Source organism: Rattus rattus, chromosome 12 (genome assembly GCF_011064425.1).
Source record: "Rattus rattus isolate New Zealand chromosome 12, Rrattus_CSIRO_v1, whole genome shotgun sequence".
Lineage (NCBI taxonomy): Eukaryota > Metazoa > Chordata > Mammalia > Rodentia > Muridae > Rattus > Rattus rattus.
In genome coordinates, this window is record NC_046165.1 from 79809702 (window position 1) to 79823619 (window position 13918).

The following is a 13918-nucleotide window of genomic DNA, read 5'->3' on the forward strand; positions in this document are numbered from 1 at the left end:
AAATTCAACTTCAAGGCTTCCCCCCCCCCCTTTAAGGCAGGGCACTCAGGAAGGTCTTCATGGTGTCAATCACCAGAACCTCAGGACTGCAGTGAGATTCTTCCACATCTTCCCTAGGTCCTTGTCCCTTCTGCCCCTTGGCCTGTGATGAGATTAGTAAAAGCTCTTGAGATGCTCTGAAGTCTTGGTGGGGGCAAGAAGGGGTGCCTGGCCTGAACTTCTGAGGAGACCCATCCCGCTATCTGAATAGACTTCCCATCTTTCCTCTTTCCTCCTCGTTCCTTCCTCTCCCCTTTCTTCCATGTCCCTTTTTGCTCTGACATAGAATTTTATTACATAGCTTAGGCTGGCTTTATGCCTTTACTTCTCAAGTATGAGATCACAGGCGAGCACTACCTGCCTGTCTTAAATACAGTATTTCATTTACTCTTGTCCTCAGCTTGGCTGAGGCCAGTCTTCCTAGGGTCCCCACATGGAAAAAAAGTAAAGACATAAGGGCACATGATTTAGGTCCAACTGATTCTAAAACCAATACTTTGTGCTAACCCTCAGCAAACTTGTCCCTTTGAAGGCCCTTGGTAAGTAATTTGGGTTGTGAAAGTCATAGCATCTTTGCGTTCATACCTCATCTCGGCTGCTGTGGAGGAAGACACTGACAGGCAAGTGTAAAGGATGAATGACAGTGTTGCCTTAGAAGTTGACTCACCCCCTTCTCCATTCGCAGGCAGCTAGATTTGGCTGGTAGCCACAGTCTGCCAACATCTACGTCTACATAGTTGCTCCTTCACCAGCTTCTTGGTGAATCCTGCACTCAGTCTGTGTCACTCAGTCCCTGCACTGTTTTCATGAAATCACTACTTTCTGGGAGCTGAGTTTCCTCATCTACCAAATTCGCAGATGTTAAAAAAAAAAAAAATTAGAGATGAAGACAGGACTTAAAATTGGGGCTCCAGTACCCAGGGAACTGTTGGGTTATGGGTTCAGGCTTTAGGAGATGGTCCCCAATGTGTCATCTAGCCTCTAGCCAGAAAGCATCATCATTATTATTATTTTTTTTTTTTTTTTTTGTCTCGGTACAAGGTTGAGAATCTCCAAACCTGGCAGGGAATGCTCTGGGCCCAAGAGTTAGCTTTCAATTACATTCCTGCTGCTAAAGGGATGTCTTGTATCAGAAAGCCAAAGCTGGGAGGTTTCAAGGTGAATTCAAGCAGTTTGGGGTCCAATATTAAAGCACAAAGAAGGGAAAGCAAGACCTTTGCAAAAGCTCTTTTAAGGCAGAAAGAGGCACAAAGAGCCTCTTGCTGTTTAACACTTGTAAAGAGACCCCTGCTGGATTCCCAGTTCTCATCTGCAGTAGACAGCTACAGGGCTACAAGGCCGGCGCCTCCACTCGCACACTTCTTTTCTTCCCTTTGCCTCTGGCATGAAAATGCCAGCTCCAGAGACACTTTAAAACTGGCTTCTGTGCCGCCTTTTCTGTCAATCAGCTGCTGGTCCTGGAAACACAGAGATGATGACAGGACAAAATTTCCATTAATATCTTGACTTCCTTCCTGAGCAGCCGGTAGGGATGGCAATCATCAGCTATTTGTGTGTGGCTCTCCAGGGCATAGCAATAAAACCAGAGTATTTGGGGTGGGGTTATGCTAATTAGGCAATAAAACCAGAGCATTTGGGTGGGGTTATGCTAATTTGGGCAATGGGAATGCAGATGGGAAGGCAGGCTGGGGGTCCTGACTTAGCTTTCTGCCTGGAAGACGGGGGTACTCCTTTGTATTCAGTGGGGCAGGGCAACACCAAAGAAGCTTCATTACTTGCATCTTTATCATTTCCTCAGGAGATTAAACCGCACTCAGCACTGAGTAGGTTCAATAGTGCTATGTAGAGGTCAATGGAGCACAGGAATAGCTGAATCCAGGAGCTACGTCATAGCCTAAGGACTTGGCAAATATCTTTCTTTTCATGTGCATGTATCTCCCATCCCCACCACTTATACTGTCCTATGTCTTCATCATAGAATAGATGAAAACGAGAAGGCTCAAAGATAGCAAAACATTATAACACAGTGCTACAGTTGGATAAGGATGGCCAAAGAAGGTTTTAGGGAAACAAGTCTTCAAAGTTGAGATTACACCCCTTAGGAGAAGTCTAAAGTAGTGTTTTGTGACCAGTGCTGTCTAGACATCCACAGAATAGTCTCCAGTGGTTGGTTGTTACTATAACTTTCAGGGCTTTAGCTTAGGCCTGTGGGAAGAGGTTCCTGGCCAAAGGCTTGGTCTATATTTCTTCAGCAAGTCTGAGGCCCTGTGTATACTCTGTTTTAGAACACGCTGAGGGACAGCAGTCTTTCTTTCTGAACAATTAAACTAAAGGGTAAAATTCCAGGATGCACACCAAAACTAGACCAAGGATATATGGGTTCATGTGGTAGGTACATCAAGAATTTGCAGATCAGTAACTCTAGAAGGCTGCTAGATCCTCCCTGTCCTCTAAGGCTCTCAAGTTAACACCCGTGGAGCAGCTGATATGTATAGTGAATCCCTGGGGTTCTACAAGAAAGTGTGTGTCTGTATGTCTGTATGTGTGGGTGTGTGTGTGTGTGTGTGTGTGTGTGTGGTGTGGATTCTTTACCATGCAGGAGTGCAGACAGTAGAAGACCCTCAGGGAGTCTAATCTACCAGCCTTTGTTCTAGTGGTAGAGCCTGTCAATTCCTCCCACCTGCCACTGTCATTCCGGATGAAAGTGCAGTGTCCCCTGGTCCATGTGCATCGCCCTTCCTGCTTTACTGGACATGTGCATGAGCTCTGAAGTCTGTAGACAGATTTCTGGGTTTTCAATCATTCTCTCCTCCTTCCGAACTTAGTGACCTTGAACAATTTGGCATCTCTGTGATGGTTAATCTTGATTGTCAACTTGATCTGGAAACGCTTAGAAGACATTTGTTTCAAAGAGTTTCTAGACCAGCTTAACTGAGGTGAGAAGACCCACCGTAAATGTAGGAGGCACCATTCCATGGACTGGGGATCTGAAGTGAAATTAGAAAGTAAGTTGAATACCAGTACTCCTTTCCCTCACCCACCTCTTTCTCCCTTCCTCTCTTCTTCCCTCCCTCCCCCCTTTTCTCTCTGTCTCTGTCTCTCTGTCTCTCTGTCTTTCTCTCTCTCTCTCTCTCTCTCTCTCTCTCTCTCTCTCTCTCGTATCTGTCTCTCTATCTGTGTCTCTGTCTCAGTCTCTCTCTCTCTCTCCTTTCTGACTTTGGATGCAATGTGTCAGCTGTCTCAGGCTCCTAGTGTCATGATCTTCCACTGTGGTGGACTACTCAGTGAATCTGTATGCCCGAATTAATTCATCTTTCTTTAATTTGCCTTTCTTAGGCATTTCATCACAGCAAGCAGAACAGTAACCAAAACAACCTCTACATTTTTACTTTTCTCATTGGCAGGGTATATGTCATAGGTGGTGGGTGGAAATTACTAATAGAGAAGATGATTGGGAGATATTTATTTTGCCACCTAAATTAGTTCACCATAAATATCTCCTTCTAGCATTTATTGTTCTTTTTAATTTTTTCTTTTATTTTTACATGTAGTTTTAATGAGCACACACATTTGTACTTACTAATGAGGTCATATAATGTTTGATACATGTATGTTAACATCAGGCTGAATAGATGTAGTTCTTCAAATAATCACCAATGCCATGTGATGAAATCTTTTAGTATTTCCTGCAAGCCTTTTGAATGGTGTAGCCTAAGTGTTAGGTGTAGTCATTGAATAGTACATCATACAGCTACAAAGCTAGTTCTATCAAACTGTAACTATTGATGGGGGATCTTACTGTCTTTCCATCATTCTCAGCCCATGGCAACCTCCTTTTATCAGATCAAATTTTCTACTTCTATCAGATCAAAATTTTAAAAATATTGTACATCTGAGTGATGTCTGAGGGAACTTGTCTTTCTGTGTCTGGCTTATGTAGGATCATTATATTGTCTATGTTATTCCAAATGACAAGGTGACAATTTTTTTTTATGGTCAGATGGTATTTTATTGTGTCTATACAATATTTGTGAGAGAGCTGATACTTACTTTCATGGTTTCTGTTTCTTGGCTCCCATGACCAATCCTGAAATCAACATGGGGATGAAGATGTCTGTTCAACAGACAGGAGTTAGATTTCTGGATAACACAATAGCTCTAACTCATCAGAGGGATTCCCGTGCTGCTTTCCAGAATGATCCTACCAATTTATATCCTGGAGTCCCTTCTTATCCACACCCTGCCCAGCCCTTGATACATGTTGCACTTTTGACACAAGTCACTCTCACTGGGATTAGGTGCTAGCCCATTTTGATTCTGATTTGCAGTCCCCTGAGGGTGTTGCATATGTTTTTTCCAGGGCCTGCTATTCATTTCTCTGTCTTCTTTTGAAATCATTGCTATTACTCCTTTTAATTGGATGATTTAAGTTCATGTTATTATTGGATGCATTTGTTTGTTTGTTTATTCTGAAAACCAACCAAGCCCTTAACAGGTGAATATACTGGGAATATTTTTTCATTGTGCAGATAATTTTATTCTATCCTTTATTTTTAGCTGTGTTGTCTTCTTTACATTTGGGGTGTGTGTGTGTGTGTGTATGTGTGTGTGTGTGTGTGTGTGTGTGTGTGTGTGTGTGTGTGTGTGTGTGTGATAGAACCCTACTATACAGATAAGGATAGCCTGGAATTCTTGCCTTCTTCCAAGTATTTGAACTAAAGACAAGTGCTATCATATGGACACCATTTGTGATTTAAGGGTTATACCTAAAACACTACATTGATTCCATTTTTCTGTGGCAAGATGATGATGGCGGTGGTGGTGGTGGTGATTATATGTATACTGTATGTTGTGTGCACATGTCCTACAGCACACATGTGGATGTCATAGGACAGGCAACTTCTGGTGTCTTTTTGTTGTCTGTCAAATATTCCAAGTTTGTTGGCCCTTGAACTTATAAGGATTCTCCTGCCTCAACTTTCCATCCCAGTGTCTACCATGTCAGGCTTCACAAGGGGTGTGGGATTTCAAATGTAAGTTCTCGTGCTTATGTACAATGTGTTTCATCTACTAAGGCATCTCCCCTGCCCTGAGTAGGTTGATCTCATTAGTACTTGATCAGTGCTATGCACCAGGAGAAGAAATAAGATTTTACTATAAGAAAGTCATGAGACTAATACTAAATCTTTTGCAAACTAACTTTGGGTCAATAAAGCTTTGGGGGAAAGGTTTGGCTTTCATTTGTGTCTCTGTTGACCTTAATTATATAAAATTAACTGTGTGTAATATTATGTGAAACTATTATAAAGAAATAGTAATGAACACTTGGCTCATTTCCATCAGTAACTCAGGAGACTGCGGTAGTTAGAAATGTGACCTTAGGTGTAAGACCTACTTGGGGAAAAGCCTGACTCTGACACACTTCAGATATTGTGTCCTACAATCTTAGGCAAATCACTGAGTCACTGATATTCTCCCACCCCAAGGTCCTTATCTGTAAATGGGCATCACTCTCACGGGATGAGCTAAGGCACAGTGCCTGTCCCATGGCCTCCACTGCTACCTCATCATCTATGTGGACGTTTGTCAGTAGCAGTGTCTGTGTGCTTCATGTACTTTATCAAAAGATAGCTCTGATAGGCTTGACATTTTTCCCATTTAAAATGGCTGCATGATAAGTTTTAAAAATGTATTACCTACTATTGAGACAGTTTATGTTGTGGATTTAGTTTTACACTTGCATTATGGGTTCCCAAAAACTGCACAAGAATTCTGCATGTAAGACACTGAGGGTCTCTGCCCCCAGTTGGTTCTTATTGGTAAACAAAGGTGCCAGCGGCCAACATCTGGGTAGGAAGACAGAGGCAGACTTTGTGGGCAAGAGGATCAAGGAAGGGGAGAACTGCCATGCTGGAGAAGTAGAAAGATCAGGTATGAGAAGTATAAGACAGAGAGACAGCCAACATGTGTAAGAGCCGGGAATTGTGGCCCAGGGAGACTGCAGTCCTGGGTCTGGGGCAGTCAAGATGGAATATATGTTTTAGTAAGTAATAATTCAGGAATATCGGAGCAGAGAGTATGTTAGCCACAGGCAAGTTTAGAAGTACCCAACCATTAAGCTGTTTGAGGCATATTAAACATAGGCACTCTCTTTCTCTCTCTCTCTCTCTCTCTCTCTCTCTCTCTCTCTCTCTCTCTCTCTCTCTGTGTGTGTGTGTGTGTGTGTGTGTGTGTGTGTGTGAGAGAGAGAGAGAGAGAGAGAGAGAGAGAGAGAGAGAATTTTGTTCAAGAACCCAGAGCACTGGGTCAGGCAGAAGGGATCAATCACTACAGTGATAGTTTATATTACTAGAAAAGAGCCTCACCCATGCTATAAAGGAGGGGATTGGCATAGAAATATGGGAAGAGAAGGTATAGTGACTGTCTTGGGCTGCTTTAGCCTTTGAACGTTTCAGCATTCTTGGATCTGGGAATAGGATACATCACCATGCCTTTTTGCTTCAATTCTCTTTCTTATCCCTTTTCCCTTCCCTTCCTCCTCCTGTTTTCCTTCTTTCTTGGGCATGGGTATAATGATAAGGAGATGCAGACATTTTCTCGACTGAAATTCACTCATCCCTGACAGATGCAGGTGTAACACAAACATTCCGAATTGCTTTTGCCTGCTTATTTATTCTTGCAACAAGATGGCAGAGGAAAGGTGATCCAAAGGCTTTTCTCTTCAGAGTGATGAGAGTGACTGGGAAGTCCCCTCTACCGCTCTGACACTGTAATCCCCTTCTGGCCAAGACTCTATTCTGTTTCCCTGAGGCACCTGAATGTCACACCACCTCTTTCTTTCCAGATGTGCCTGTTCATGAGTAGTGCAGGAGGCAGATCACCACATCCAGGACTTAGTGGGTCCATGACAGCCCACATACACTTCGGGCCTGTGTTAATCCCAGTAGGAGGCACAGCTCTTCAGGGCTGGGGAGGAATGTGGTTTTCACAAGGTCCTGTGAACAAAACATGTAAAAACCTAGCATATCACAAGCTGAGGAGCTATTCCCTACTGCTTGTGGAGTCCTCAAGGAGCAGGGCTGTGGGAGAGAGTGTGAGGGCATTTTAACACCTCTCTAACACTTGCTAATGCCCCTTTATAATAAAGTGAGAAGACAGTTCAGTGAGCAGGGCTCTCAGCAGGCACCAGTCCCTCCCTAGAATTTAATAAGTTCTATTTTCAGTATTGCATGAGATTCATCTTCATTTTAGCTTCTGTTTATGGCAAGGGATCCTACTTTTCCATTCACTGAAGTAACTGTAACTTGCCTTTTGGCTGAGAAAATGCAAGTATGGATGAGAATTGCATAAGAGAAACCCAGTAAGTAAACAGAGGTGTGCTGTAGTTGAGGCATGAATTGGAGATTCATTCTCCACTCAAACAGTGGAGAAAGAAGCTTAGGGGAATTCTCCACTGTGTACTCATGCATATCTCTATGGGGCTCAATTCCAAAGTGAATCCACCTTCCATGAAGCCAGATGGCTGGGTGTGTCAGCTCATGAGTCTCCTGAAGATACAGAGCCCAGCTCTGCAGACTGTTGAGAAACTTTAGACTTCATGGTGGAGTAAGAAGGGACCATCTGCTCTTTTCCCAGGAGGTGGTTAGTGTGGTTGTTTAAATAGGTATGGTCTCAATAGACTCATGGGTCTGAGTGCTTAGTCCTTAGCACTATTAAGAGGTGTGGCTTTATTGGATCAGGTGTGGCCTTTTTGGAAGTGTGTCATTGTGGGGGTGAGCTTTGAGGTCTCCTATGTTCAAGCTATGCCCAGTGTGGCACATAGTCTCTCGTTGATGCCTGTGCATCAAGAAGTAGAACTGTCAGCTCCATCTCCAGCACTATGTCTGCCTGTGTGAGAACCCTGTCAGAAATAGCAGGCCACCTCCGCACGACCAAGGATGGGGGCTCACAGCCGGACTAATACCTTCCATTCTGTGCCCATGACTGTCTGGGATAAGGACAGATAAGGAAATGGCCTAAAGGACAGAGAGGGAAGTGACTTGGCAAAAAAAGACAATGCCAGAAAATACCACAAATACCACAAGGTGAGCAGGACAGGGCCAAATGAAGGAGACAACTCTCCCATTCCAGTTGACCAATAATTTTAAATGTTGTTCAGGGTAACCAATGACAGTCGTCTAATTCAGGCGATTGCCGAACTCCTTGCCAAAATGTTCATAAAAAGAGTGTGCTTTGTGAGCTCGAGGTCTCTTCTTGCCTGCATGCTGGGGGACCCCAATGTCATATTTCCTGCCCTAATGATAATGGGCTAAACCTCTGAATTATAAGCCAGCCCTAATTATCTTCCTTCATAAGGGTTGCATGATTATACTATCTCTTCACAGCAATAAAACCCTAACTGAGACAGGTAGGTAGCAGGGAGATAGATTTTAGAGCTTAATCAAGCTGGGTTGGCTTACCAAACAAGCAGTTGTTATGAATTCTAAATTCATAGTACCTGGACTCAAGTTCTGTTTTTTTCCCACTGGGTCTCACAGTCAAGTAGTACATCCTTTGTGCTATATTTTCCTATCTGTAAAATGGACTAATAATAAACCTTTAGGGTTGTCGTGAAGGTGGGGGAAATGCCAAAAACATAATTCATGATAAGCACTCAATAAATATTAGGTACTATTATTATGCCAACATCATCACTTGCATCTTAGGTAACCTTTTCTCAATTTTGTTTTATCTTGTAAAATCAGGTTGGTCCTATCTGACTTTAAAGGTTATCCAGACATGATGGATAAGGCATATATACACTTCAACTCCCAACCATTCTCTGATCAGTACTAAACTGCAGGTCTGTGACCTATGTCACAGGTGGGGATTTCTGTACAGAAACCTGTCTCTCTTCCTGCCTCTGCTCAGGCCTGAATTAACTCTGGATGCTTACTGGCCACTAGAGCAACTTTGAATATCATTTGTTCAGAATCACACCCCTACCTTATGATGGAGTTCTAAGTCCAGGAAAGCCCACTGAAGCCAGTCATGCATAAGAGTTCTTTTGAGTAACATATTCCATTGTTAGTGTGGGTAAATTCCTCCCTTTCAATTGACTTCCATGAATCTTCAGTAGTTAGGTCTGTCTTTAACCAATCTTCCTTATTGTGGCATAAGTAACTGCCATTTTTTTAAAGCTAGTCATGAGCTATAGATGTTCCGCTTTCCTGTCCTTGTTTATCTTCTATTGATTATGCTAATCACTTAATTAGCCCAGAGAAGACTTCTGTGCTGTTAAATAACTCTAAAACCCTACTGGAGATGCTCCAGTGGCCTGATTGGATTTAAAGTTCAGCTCATTGCCTCCAGACTAAAATATGTTAAATGCAGGACCTGAATTCTGCACTGAGAAGGTCTGACTTGTTTTGGTGGGGAAGGAATCCATTCACACTGGTGGTTTTCAAAATACTGGTTCTGGCCTACTAGAACCAGCATCAAATGGATACTGTCTCTGGCCTGAAATTGTGCTTGGAAAGCTAAAGGGAATGACGTGCTATCAGGTCTTTGTTTGCTTGTTTAACAGGGTCAATACCTGGTGTTCTGCTTAGTTGCCATATGTATTCCTTTGCTTTCTGTTGCTATGATAAAACACTAATCAAAAGCATCTTGGGGAGGAAAAGGTTTATTTCATTTTACACTTCTAGGTCATGATCTATCATTGAGAGAAGCCAAGGCAGGAACTGAAGGCCAAAAGTAGAAACTGAAGAAAGAAAATGGAGGAACATTGCTTAGTGGCTTGCTCCCAGGCTAGTGTGCAGCTGCTGTTCTAGATAGCCCAGGATCACCTACCTACGCATGGTACTGTCTGTAGTGAGCTGGGCCCACCCACAGTCAAGAAAATCCCTACAGGCCAATGTGATGGAAGCAAGTCTTAAATTGAGAGTCCCTCTTCCCAGTTTCCTCAAGTTCACAACCAAGATTAGCCATCTCAAGATCTACCTTGTTTTGTAAAACAGGGTCTTTCACTGGGACCCAGGGCTTGCTAGTTAAGTCTAGCTGGCCAGCAGATGAGCCTGTTTCCAGCTCCTCAGTATGTGCGTTACAAGTGGTGCTAGCATATCTGGCCTTTTAATGTGGATTCTCGAACTCAAATCTCATACTCCAGCTGAGTCATCCTTCCAACTCCAACCTCTGTCCTGACAAGCACTCTTGATGATGCAGACTGAGCCTGAAGTTTGAGGATCACAGCTTTTGTGCTGCATCTCTAGCTCCCAAACTTGTTTTTTGTGATGTAGCTTTTCTGGCAAAGAGAAGAAAATAAGTAAAGAGGAAGAGAGAGGGACAGAGGAGGCAGGAAGGAAAATCATAAGGAGGCTCAGAGTTCTTTGGGTACTAACATAATATTAGAAGTCTGGAGGAAAATTGGGGAGCAGTCCCGGACAATCCTGATAGTTCTCAGAAGATTCTACAAAAAGATATGCTGAGTATACCTAGTGGATGCTTATTATACTGACAAAGAATGAGTCTTGGTAACCCCAAACTGCAGTAACTTCTGTGAACCTAGGTATGCTTACTGAGCTTAGCCAATGGAGAAAAATGAAGAACTCTCCTGTGGGACACATACGATATCCTTTCCTCCCCCATTTTGAGAAACAGCTTAGCTTAGGGGACAGAAGGCAGTTTCTCAAGAGGACCATGCATTCCTATCAAGTAATTAAAGCAAGCCACACAGTCTCCAAGCCTCAGCTTCCTTATGTATAAAAAGAGAAAATTACGTCCTTCTGGATGGGTTTGCCTACCACTGTAAGCAGTGCACTTCATAGTTTGGCATGCATGGTAGATGTTGAATACAGGGTAGAGTAGACAGAAAGGAAGATGGGTGGTTGTCTCTTTGTGATGCTTGTTTGCAGTAATGTTTTGACAATCTCTAGAATAATAGCTGTCATGTGGATATTCTGAAAGCAGTGTTTGTCCTGTGATCATACAGACAAGGAGGAAGGAAGGATGGGATGGACAAGAACAGGTTCCTGCGTCTCCCAAAAGCCTATTGTGGTTATCCACACTCTTGCTTGATCTTTTCAGTTCCCTTATCTCTGTAGTTCATAGTCTGTTGGCATTACTGGGAACAAAATATAGCTGTTGAAGGAGCTTCTAAACAACACGCATTCCTTTCTCATTGTTCTGAAGGCATAGAGTCCAAGACCCAAGTGCTCAAAGATTGTATGTTCAATGAAGTCACACTTCTGGATCATAGATGGCACTGTGTGTTCACAGAGTGGGAAAGGGGCAGGAAGCCCTATGGGTGTTCTCTGTAAGAGACTGTGCCTTCATGATGTAATCACTTCCCAAAGGCCCCACCTCAGTCTAATCCTGCCACACTGTTTCAATGTATGGATTTGGGGGTAAGGGTGGAGGATAAAAATACGGTTTCACAATGGTCCCAGGGTTGAGCAAAGACTAAGGTTGGGACACTCTTGGAAAAGGCACAGGCGAAGTAAGAACTTTGCAGGGTTTTGGTGGCACAGACAACACGGAAAACTTGCAGGAAACCATGACTTGCAGGATGATTCAGCTAATTGGTCCCTGTGACTAAGTGCTTGTTCACAAGGGTTTCAGAGTCAGTGGGTGTAGAAGGGAACTAACTGCGGAGGCAAAGAGCAAGCTTTCAGGATATTTTGATGGAAAAGCCAAAGCATTTGAACTCCCAGAGTAGAGGAAGTGTTGTTTTTATGGCTTTTATTTGACTGCCCAACCAGCAAACCCACAGCTGGGCGATTTCTGGGCATCTTTTCCATTCCCTTCATTCTCTGGTGTTGTATCCACTGAGCACATCCTGTCCAGATCACAAAGCTTCTAGTTTCCAGCTCAGAGAGGAGCTACATAGTCAAAGCTTGAGGACTGAAGAGCTTCCCAGGCAAGAGGCGCTGTCAGTCATGGTCATGGCTACTCACCACTTTGGCAAAGACATAGAATAAGATTTTAAACAAGGCACATTGAGTCTGTTACCCAAGAGCAGAGGCAGTCCAGCACTAAACACCTTAAGTTGTTGGTTGAATAGTGGGCTTTAGAAGATAAGCCCCTTTCAAATTTTGAAACCAGTGAATGTATCCTTATGGGGACTTTGTAGGTGGAAGTAAGCTAAAGCACGCTTACGATGACATCAGAATAGCCATGTGGCTGTAAATCCAAGAGACATGCAGGGAGAGAGGAGAAAAAAATGGAAGAGAAGACTGGTAATGAGCTCAAGCAGCAGCAGTGGAGGAGGGAGGAGGAGGAGGAGGAGGAGGAGGAGGAAGAGGAGGAGGAGGAGGAGGAGGAGGAGGAGGAGGAGGAGGGGTAGGAGGAGGAAGAAGAAGAGGAAGAGGAGGAGGAGGAGGAGGAGGAGGAGGAGGAGAAGAAGAAGAAGAAGAAGAAGAAGAAGGAAAGAAGGAGGAAGGAAGAAGAAGAAGAAGAAGAAGAAGAAGAAGAAGAAGAAGAAGAAGAAGGCACGACGACGACGACGAGCGACTGGTGTGAAGGGCATTTCACTCACAGCCAGAGTAGGGCCAATACTGTCTAAATTGTGTGGAGAAAAATTGATAGGTGTAAGCCAACTATGTACTGCATTCACAAGACACTGAGGCACCACACATTGGTGATGGTTCGGGCTGGAAGTGGTCAATAAGCCAAATGAGTTTCTCAAAGAGGATTTGTGTCAAAAAGAAAACCATGGTTTTCAGATATCTGTTTCCATGCTACCATTTCCCTGTGCAAACTTTTACCCCCTTCTATGACGCTTCAGAGAAAGAGTCTTCTATAACTCCTTCCTTATGGAATGTAGCAAGGTGAAGAAGAACACAACTTCTAGATAGTTACTGAGACTTTCTGTGTTCCTTTCCCTTACATTCCCATGACTGCGGGAGGGGCTGGGAAATAGCTCTATCAGTAAAGTGCCTGCCACTCGAAGATGTAAGTTTGACCCCATGTAAAAAGTAGGGTATGATCATCTGTGCCTATAAGCCAAGCACTTGGGCAGGTAGGGATAGGTGGATCCCTGGGTATTGCTGGCTGTTCTGCTTAACATAATTAGTGAGCCCTAGATTCCAGGAAGACTCTGTCTTTTAAAAAAAAAAAAAAAAGCAAAATGGTTCAGCAGGTAAAAATGCTGTCAGTCCTGACAATCAAATTTTCATTCCCAGGACACACATAGTTGAAGAGTTAGCTCCTAAAAGTTGTACTCTGACCTTTAAAGTATACAAGGCAAAGACAAGAACACACAGATGTGTGTGTGTGTGCACACATGTGCACACACACACACATATACACATAACACAAAATAAATAATAAACAAATAAAAATGAAATGATCAAAGGACAAACCAATGCAGCTATCTGACACACATTGTGATCTTGTTTCTCAGAGCTACCGGGCCATCTTGAACTCCTTCAACTTCACTTTTCTGCATCAATGGCAGGAGAATTTGACCAAGGAAAGTTTCCTGTGCTGTTACCTTTCCTACCCAATGATACACTTCCAATCTCCTCTCTACTATAATCAACCTTTGGTTCACAGGAAACACTCTAGCTCCCAGAAAGCAACTTTCTCATTTATGCCATTTGGGGGTCCCAAAATATCAATGTTTAAGCTATCCAGAATACTGGGTAAATATTTTAGCAACCACTTTATTTTCATTCAGGCTAAGGGACAGTTTGGAAATGGTACTATTCTAAGTACATAACTAGGAAACTATGGCAGGTTGTCAATGCTACTGTTTGGGAAGCTAGCTGTCTGTCATCATGATGGAAGCATATCCTCAGTGACTTCCACACATGCAATAAAATGCTTTGCACAGAGTTGCAGGATCATGGGGCACAATATAAGGTGGTTAGCTTCATTTCCAATGTCGTGGAGTCCAGAA